The sequence below is a fragment of the Hordeum vulgare genome, chromosome 7H, assembly GCF_904849725.1.
Source record: "Hordeum vulgare subsp. vulgare chromosome 7H, MorexV3_pseudomolecules_assembly, whole genome shotgun sequence".
NCBI classification, from domain to species: Eukaryota; Viridiplantae; Streptophyta; class Magnoliopsida; order Poales; family Poaceae; genus Hordeum; species Hordeum vulgare.
Genome location: NC_058524.1, coordinates 122,670,972 through 122,681,092, shown reverse-complemented (window position 1 = coordinate 122,681,092; position 10,121 = coordinate 122,670,972).

The following is a 10,121-nucleotide window of genomic DNA, read 5'->3' as shown; positions in this document are numbered from 1 at the left end:
ACTTGTTTTGCTATGCTGCTGTTACTACTGTTGCTGCTACTGTTACTTGCTTTGTCCTGCTGCTGCTGCCACTACTGTTACTTGCTGTTGCTACTTGCTACTGCTGTCACTACTGCTGTTCCTTGCCACTGTTGTTACTCGTTACACCGCTGCTACCTGCTACAATACTTTCTCTCACGCCGTTGACGGGAAAGAATATTTCCCGTCCATGGGCAACTTCTGGCGCCAGTGATACAACAGTTACGAGCCATCAACAGATCGTTTCTGGCACCGTTACTATCACACTACTATGCCACTGATACTTTGCTTGTAGATACAAATCTTTCAGGTGTGGTTGAATCTGACGCATTCAGCTGCTAATACTTGAGAATATTCTTTCACTTCACGTCGGGCGAACCAACAAATTTGGGTTGAATACTCTACCCTCAAAAACTACAGCGATCCCACGCGCTGGTGGGCCATTGCAAGACAATTGCTAATTGTTGAGCAACTGGGACGAGCTCTTTTCTAGCTCCGTTGCCGTGGAGTCATCAAGTCACGAATAGATGCACGTCAGCAGCATTTTTCTGGCGCCATTGGCGGGGACTACTAGCAGCATTTTTCTGGCGCCGTTGCCGGGGAGGGGATTGCTATATTCTCTGAGTCACTTGGGATTTATATCTGCTGATCACTATGAAGAATCTGAAAGATCCAAAAACCAAAGTCTTGCCCTCAACTACGAGGGGAGGTAAGGAACTGCCATCTAGCTCTGCACTTGATTCACCTTCAGTCTTGAGTAAGTTTGCAACAACACCTCCTGCTAGAAATCTTGATATGTCGCCTGTGCTTGATGATGCTTATGATGCTACTGCTAGAGATACTATGCCTGATACTGCTAGAGATGTTATGCCTGATACTGCTAGAGATGCTATGCTTGATACTACTTTCCCCGATGATGCTAGAGATGTTATTTTGCGTGATGATGCTATGCTTGATATTGGTAGAGATACTACTTTGCCTGATATGCCACTAGGGGTATTCCTTGATGCTCATATTGCTAGAGTTACTGCCAATGCTCGTGATGCTTCTGAAACTGCCGATACTATTGAGATAGAACCTGCTTTTGCTCCTGCTAGATCTAGCTCTCTAGATATGAATTGCCTGATATACCTGAGGGTTATGTTATGGAGGGAGAGATAGCTGAGGATTTTCTTGCGTGTAAGGATGCCTATGACGCTGAGAAATTACTTCTCAAGTGGAAGGAAAAATCTTTGAAAGCTAGGAAGAAATATGACCCGAAGTTTGCCACTTCACCTATCTTTATCACCGATAAGGATTATGAATTCTCTGTCGACCCTCAGATAATCCCTCTAGTCGAATCTGATCCTTTCCACGGTTATGAGTCTGAGACAGTCGCAGCCCATCTTACCAAACTACACGATATAGCCACCCTTTTCACTAGTGAGGAGAAGTTCCGCTACTATTATATCCTTAAGTTGTTTCCTTTCTCTCTAAAGGATGACGCTAAAGCCTGGTTCACTTCTCTTGCTCCTGGATGTGTGAGTAGACCCTAGGATATGGTCTATTACTTCTGTGAGAAATATTTCCCTGCCCATAAGAAGCAAGTTGCCTTGCAGGAAATATACAACTTTGCTCAACTCAAAGAAGAGAGTCTCCCACAAGCTTGGGGGAGGCTCATCGAGCTACAAAATGCTTCGCCTGATCACCCTCTTAAGAAGAACGAGATACTTGATATCTTCTATAACGGACTTACCGATGCTTCTACAGACCACCTAGATAGTTGTGTCGGTTGTGTTTTTTAGGGAACAAACTGTAGAACAAGCTGAGGTGCTTCTGAATAACATCTTGATCAACGATAATGCTTGGACTATTCCTGAACCACCTCCTAAGCCAACTCCTAAGAAAAGAGGTATTATATTCCTCAGTCCCGAAGATATGCAAGAAGCCAAGAAATCTATGCAGGAGAAAGGCATTAGATCTAAAGATGTCAAAAATCTACCACCTATCGAAGAGATCCATGGTCTCGATAACCCGATACAACTAGTAGAAGTGAATTCACTGCGTAGGTTTGATGAGAGTGATATTCCTTTTGACAAACCTGCTAGCCTATGCTTTGATGAATTTGACAACTTTGTTGCCAAACAATAGAGTTTCAATGATTATGTTAGCAGACATTTGGAACAAAGTACTCGTATGCTTAGTCATTTAAGTGCTTGTGTAGACAGAAATGTCAATGATCTGAAGCTTCTGAGTAAACATGCCTCTATGATTACTACTCAGGTAGAACAAGTACTTAAAACTCACAATGACTTGCTCAATGAATTAAATGAAAACTCTGTCATAGTCATTACTAGAGGAGGCAAAATGACTCAGGAACCTTTGTATCCTGAAGGCCATCCTAAGAGAATTGATCAAGATTCTCAAGGAATTAATGCTGATACACCCAGTCATCCTAAGAATAAGAAGAAGGATGATAGAAACCTACATGTCAGTTCACCAAATACTGTCACACCTGAAGAACCAAATGATATTTCTGCGTCTGATGCAGAAACACAATCTCGTGATGAACATGAACCTGGTGATAATATGGACAGCGATGTTCATAATAATGCTCAACCTAGCAATGATAAGGATGTGGAGATTGAACCTACGGTTAATCCTGATAACCCACAACCTAAGGGATACGATAAGAATGACTTCACTGCTAGGAAGCATGGTAAAGAAAGGGAGCCATGGGTTCAGAGACCCATGCCCTTTCCTCCTAAGCCATCCAAGAAAAAGGATGATGAGGATTTTGAGCGCTTCATTGAGATGATAAGACCCGTCTTTCTGCAGATGCGGTTAATTGATATGCTCAAAATGTCTCCATATGCCAAGTACATGAAAGATATCGTGACTAATAAACGGAAGATACCAGATCTTGAGATCTCCACCATGCTTGCCAATTACACATTCAAAGGTGGAACTCCTAAAAAACTTGGTGATCCCGGAGTGCCCACTATACCTTGCTCCATTAAAGGAAACTACATAAGAACTGCCTTATGTGACCTTGGAGCCGGTGTTAGTGTTATGCCGCTCTCTCTTTATCGTAACTTGAAATGGATAAGTTGACACCCACTAAAATTTCTTTGCAAATGGCCGACAAATCAACTGCTTTCCCTATCGGCATTTGCGAGGATGTGCCTCTTGTGGTTGCTAACACCATTATCTTAACATACTTTGTTATCTTGGATATTCCCGAGGACGATGCCATGGCTTTCATCCTCGGAAGACCCTTTTTAAACACTACAGGGGTTGTTATAGATTGCAACAAAGGCAACGTCACTTTCCATGTCAACGGTAATGAGCATACAGTGTACTTTCCGAAGAAACGATATCAAGTACATTGCATCAATGCTATCGAAAAAACTTCATTGATTCTTATTGGGAGCTTTGAATGCCCTATTCCTCGTGTCAAGATGAAGTATGATTTGCTTGTTGGGGAGATACATATCCCCATTGAGGTAACTTAGTGGCTATTCAAAAATTCTCCATTCTCTCTTGCGATTCGAAATGGTTTTGTCATGAGGATTCACATACCTCTGTTTTAAGATTTCACTTTCTGTTGCTTAGAAGAAAAATGATAGATTCAGTTTAGTTTTTCCTGCTTTCTGTTTTAGCGTCCCGGAAAAAAATACCCTGAAAATAAAAGTTCTCCGATGGTCCTGAAAATCTAGTATGTTTTTTTCTGGATTTTTTAAAAAATACTGGGACTGAGAGCTGGCTCATGACCCACAAGTATAGGAGATCAATCGTAGTCCTTTCGATAAGTAAGAGTGTCGAACCCAACGAGGAGCAGAAGGCTTTGATAAACGGTTTTCAGCAAGGTAATAACTGCAAGCAGTGAAAGTAGCGGTAACAGGTGATGGTGTAGTGAGGTGAAACGTAGCAAGCGAAAAGTAACAAGCAACAAGTAGTAGCAATGGTGCAGCAAGTGGCCCAATCCCTTTTGTAGCAAGGGACAGGCCTGAACAAAGTCTTATAGGAGGAAAAACGCTCCCAAGGACACACGGGAATTTCTGTCATGCTAGTTTCATCATGTTCATATGATTCGCGTTCGTTACTTTGATAGTTTGATATGTGGGTGGACCGGCGCTTGGGTACTGCCCTTACTTAGAAAAGCATCCCACTTATGATTAACCTCTCTCGCAAGCATCCACAACTACAAAAGAAGAATTAAGACAACGTCTAACCATAACATTAAACTAGGGGATCCAAATCAGCCCCTTACGAAGCAACGCATAGACTGGGGTTTAAGCTTCTATCACTCCAGCAACCCATCATCTACTTACTACTCCCCAATGCCTTCCTCTAGGCCCAAATATGGTGACGTGTTATGTAGTCGACGTTCACATAACACCACTAGAGGAGAAACAACATACAACATATCAAAATACAGAATGAATATCAAATTCACATGACTATTATCAGCATGACTTATCCCATGTCTTCAGGAACAAAAGTAACTATTCACAAAGCATAATCATAACCATGATCAGAGGTGTAATGAATAGAATCAAGGATCTGAACATAAACTCTTCCACCAAGTAATCCAACTAGCATCAACTACAAATAGTAATCAACACTACTAGTAACCTTACAAGTACCAATCGGAGTCGTGAGACGGAGATTGGTTACAAGAGATGAACTAGGGATTGGGCAGGAGATGGTGCTGATGAAGATGTTGATGAAGATGCCTCCCCTCCAACGAGAGGAGTGTTGGTGATGACGATGACGATGAATACCCCCTCCGGGAGGGAAGTTTCCCTGGTAGGATCGTCCTGCCGGAGCTCTAGATTGGATCTGCTCAAGTTCCGCCTCGTGGCGGCGGCGAAACCATGAAAAAGCTCCCGATTGAATTTTTCTGGAACGAAACCCTTCAGATAGCAAAAGAGGGGGCTAGTGGGCCGTCAGGGAGCCCACAGGCTTGCCATCCGCCACCAGGGGGTGGCGGTGGCAGGCCTTGTGGCGCCGTGGTAGCCCCCCTCTGGTACTTCTTTAGCCCGGTATTTTTTATATAATCCCAAAAAATTCCACATAAATTTTCAGGGCATTTGGAGATGTGCAGAATAGTGGACTAAGATTTGCTCCTTTTCCAGTCCAGAATTCCAGCTGCCTGAATTCTCCCTCTTCAAATAAACCTTGCAAAATAAGAGAGAAAAGGCATAAATATGGTACCACAAAGTAATATAACAGCCCATAAAGCAACAAATATCAACATGAAAGCATGATGCAAAATGGACGTATCAACTCCCCCAAGCTTAAACCTCGCTTGTCCTTAAGCGAAAACCAAGTTCCATAAACATGTCCACATGTTTAGGGACGAATGTGTCGATAAAACATAATACAGACATGAGGGCATCATGATCACACATAGGACAGCAATACATCATAAAGATTCTTATGGGAAAGTAACAATTCCTTCACAAAGCAAAGCATGAAGCAAAAACCTTACCGAGAAGTAACCAACAACAGTCCAAAGTCATTGAGGCAATTGCAATTTATCACAACATCAGAAAGAGTCAAGTAAGAGCTTGTAAGGAAAATCCACATACTCAATCATCTTTTTTTTCCACAATTGTTACAACTCACGTGGTACTCATGGTGTCAAAGTTTCAGCTAGACACAGAGGAAGATAGGGGCTTATAGTTTTGCCTCCCAACTATTTACCTCAAGGGTAAAGTCAACAATAATAAGGCATAAGTACTCAACTCCAAGTTGATATATGAATATAGATATTTCCCAAGAAAGTGACGCTAGCCAAGACAAAGGCAAAAATAGGGAATTGGTGAAGATCACCATGACTCTTAGAAGGGCGAAAAGTAAAGGTACAAGATAGGCCCTTCGTAGAGGGAAGCAGAGGTTGTCATGCGCTTTTAAGGTTTGAATGTGTGTCCTCTTAGTGCGGAGGAACGTCACTTTATATTGCCTCCTGTGATAAAGAACTTTATTATGCAGTCTGTCTCTTTTATGTCTTCCTCATCACAGGTTCATACAAAGCTTATTTTCCACACACTAATAGATCATACATATTAGAGAGCAATTTTTATTGCTTGCACCGATGACAAATTACTTGAAGAATCTTATTCAATCCATAGGTACGTATGGTGGACTCTCATGGCAAAGCTGGGTTGGAGGTTTATGGATGCACAAGTAGTATATCTACTTGGTGCGGGACTTTTGGCTAATATGAGGTGGAAGAAATCGTCACATGCTAAGGGATCTCTAATCATATAACATTGTTTGGAACCAAGCAAACACAATTCATTATGTTGTCTTCCTTGTCCAACATCTACTCCTAAGCATGCAATAGTTTGGTGAGTGCTCACAATTGCAAAAAGTGTCTAAGATGATATATTTATATGTGAACCTCTCTTTCCTTATTACTTCTTATTAATTGCAACAATGACTGAGGTCTATGTTGATTTATTCTCAACAAGTTTCAATCATCATACGTGTCATATGTGAAGTTATCACTTTCCATAAGATTGTCTCATGATCTTTCATGCTATCGTTCTTTTCATACTTTTGATCACGATAGAAAGCAAAGCCCTTCACTAAGATACTCTTTATTATATAGCTCGCAAGCTCGAATACATCGGGGGAGAGACAAAAGCAAAAGACTCAAACTAAACACTAAAGACTTATTCCTCTAAGAGAAGAAATAAAAACTGAAAAGGAAAGAACTTAAAACAAAGGTAAAAGCAAAAGATATAGAGGTGATACGATACCAGGGAAACTCCCTGAAGCTTGGCAGAAGCCAAGGGGATTGCCCATATCAATGCTTAGTTGTCTTCCTTTGGTGGTGAAGGTGGTGGAGTTGTTGAAGCAGTCTTGTGCTTGTCTAATTTCCACTTGAGCAAAAAGTATTGCTCACTTAGATCGTCATTTTCCTCCTCAAGTTTCAACACTCTATGGCAAAGTTCCTCCTTACTCTCCTGCAAGAAACGAGAAGGGATAAACAAGGTCTTAGGCTTCTTCCTATGGTCAGGGAGCCTTGACTTCTTGAACTCCACATTAGTGCGTCCAGGTTGAGGTAGAGGAGCTTCCTCTTCATCGGAACTCGTTTGTTCCTTCCCCTTGGGCTCATAGTCCTCTTCCTCGTCAGTGGTCCAGCCATATGGTTTCAAGTCCCCACTAATCCTAGAGTTAGCACGATCAACAGCCACATAGATCTCTTCTTCTGAATCTTGAGAAGACATCTTGACCTAAATCTGCGGCACACAACAAGCTCGAAGCAAAAACAGAGGAAAACTGCGTGATACGGAGATCAAAACCTTCGAGCGAATATATATTCATTTTTTCTAGACCACAAGGAGTGCTCGGCAAGAAAACAGAGTCCGGGAGGCACACGAGGTGCCCACAAGCCCTCCCTCCGCCACCCGGGGGTAGGTGGCGGCTTCCAAGCTTGTGGCCGCCTCGTGCGCTCTCCTGACTTCTTTTTATTTTTCTAATTTTCCAAAAATTCCAAAACGGAGGAAATTTCCTATTGGAAAAGCATCGGAGTCCAATTTCTTACCGAAACAGATACTTCTTCATTTTCAGGGTCTGAAACAGGCTGATAAACATCCCTTATGTACTCCTCTGGAGTTATGACATTGATGATATTGGTCTCAACATTTATAGGAGTACCAGAGATGTAATGCTTAATTCTTTGCCCATTTACCACTCTAGGAAAATTTCCTTCCGTGTTATTGATTTTGATGGCACCGGAACGATATACTTCCTCGATAACGTAAGAACCTTCCCATTTAGAGAGAAGCTTGCATGCAAATAATCTTAAACGAGAATTGTATAGCAGGACATAATCACCTACATTGAACTCTCGTTTCTGTATTCGTTTGTCGTGTCATCTCTTAACCTTTTCCTTGAATAGCTTGGCATTCTCATATGCCTGGGCCCTCCATTCATCTAATGAGCTGATATCAAACAACCTCTTCTCACCGGCAAGTTTGAAATCAAAGTTGAGCTCTTTGATTGCCGAATAAGCTTTGTGTTCCAGCTCAAGAGGTAAATAAGAGGCCTTACCGTAAACCATTTTATACGGCGACATGCCCATGGGATTCTTATAAGCAGTCCTATAAGCCCATAGTGCATCGTCAAGTTTGCTAGACCAATTCTTTCGAGATCTATTGACGGTCTTTTGTAGGATCAATTTGATTTCCCTATTACTCAACTCCACTTGACAACTAGACTGAGGATGATAAGGAGATGCAACTCTATGGTTGACATCATACTTAGCGAGCATCTTGCGGAAAACACCATGAATGAAGTGTGAACCGCCATCAGTCATCAAATATCTAGGGACTCCAAATCTTGGGAAAATGACTTCTTTAAGCATCTTAATAGAGGTGTGGTGATCCGCATTTTTAGTGGGGATAGCTTTTACCCACTTAGTGATGTAATCCATAGCAACTAAGATGTGAGTGTACCCATTGGAACTCGGGAAGGGTCCCATATAATCAAAGCCCCATACATCGAACGGTTCAATCACAAGTGAATAGTTCATAGGCATTTCCTGACGCTTACTGATGTTCCCTATTCTTTGGCATTCGTCACAAGACAAGACAAACTTACGATCATCCTTGAAGAGAGTGGGCCAATAGAAACATGATTGCAATATAGTTTGCTGATAGGTGAAACTGGGTGGTATGTATTTGGCTACGATATAGTTTGCGTAATCAGCATACCACGGTGCACTATGTGAAGAGCGAATGACACTTAATTGCTCATCAGGAAAGCTGTCATCAAATGGTCGTGAGTTATCAAGGACATTCTCTAGCCTAGACAAGCTATCTGCTACAGGGTTATCAGCACCCTTTCGGTCAATGATGTGGAAATCAAATTCCTCTAGCAGGAGAACCCATCTGATCAGCCTAGGCTTAGCGTCCTTCTTCTCCATAAGGTACATAATAGCAGCATGATTAGAGTGAATAGTGACTTTGGAGTCAACTATATAAGATCTGAACTTTTCACATGCAAACACGACTGCTAAAAATTCCTTCTCCGTAGTGGCATAGTTTCTTTGGGCACTGTCTAGAGTTTTACTAGCGTAGTGAATAACATTCAACTTCTTGTCAACTCTTTGTCCTAGAACAGCACCAACAGCATAACCACTAGCATCGCACATGATTTCAAAGGGAAAGTTCCAGTCAGGTGGTTGAACAATAGGTGCGGTTATCAAAGCCTTCTTAAGTATTTCGAAAGCTTCCTCACAATTCTCATCAAAAACAAAAGGAACATCCTTCTGCAAGAGGTTGGTAAGAGGCCTAGAAATCTTAGAGAAGTCTTTAATGAACCTTCTATAGAAACCAGCATGACCTAGGAAACTTCGTATACCTCTGATATCTGTGGGGCAAGGCATTTTCTCAATTGCATCAACCTTAGCCTTATCAACTTCAATGCCTCTTTCAGAAATTTTGTGTCCTAAAACGATACCTTTATTAACCATAAAGTGGCACTTCTCCCAATTCAAGACGAGGTTGGTATCTTCGCATCTCTGTAAGACATGATCAAGGTTGCTGATGCAATGATCAAAGGAAGACCCGTAAACGGAGAAGTCATCCATGAAAACCTCGACAATCTTTTCACAAAAGTCAGAAAATATAGCCATCAAACATCTTTGAAAGGTGGCAGGTGCATTGCATAAGCCAAAAGGCATACGTCTATAAGCAAAGGGACCAAAAGGGCAAGTGAAAGTGGTTTTCTCCTGATCAGATTGTGCAACAGGTATTTGCAAGAAACCTGAATAACCGTCTATAAAGCAAAAGTGTGTGTGTTTTGATAGCCTTTCTAGCATTTGGTCGATAAACGGCAAAGGATAATGATCTTTCCGGGTTGCCTTGTTCAGTTTCCGGAAGTCTATCACCATCCTATAGCCGGTAATAATCCTTTGTGGGATTAGTTCATCCTTATCATTAGGAACGACGATGATACCTCCCTTCTTAGGTACAGAATGTACTGGACTTACCCAATCACTATGAGCAACAGGATAAATGATTCCTGCTTCCAAAAGCTTTAATATTTCTTTTCTAACGACCTCTTTCATCTTAGGATTCAATCTCCTTTGATGATCAGCAACT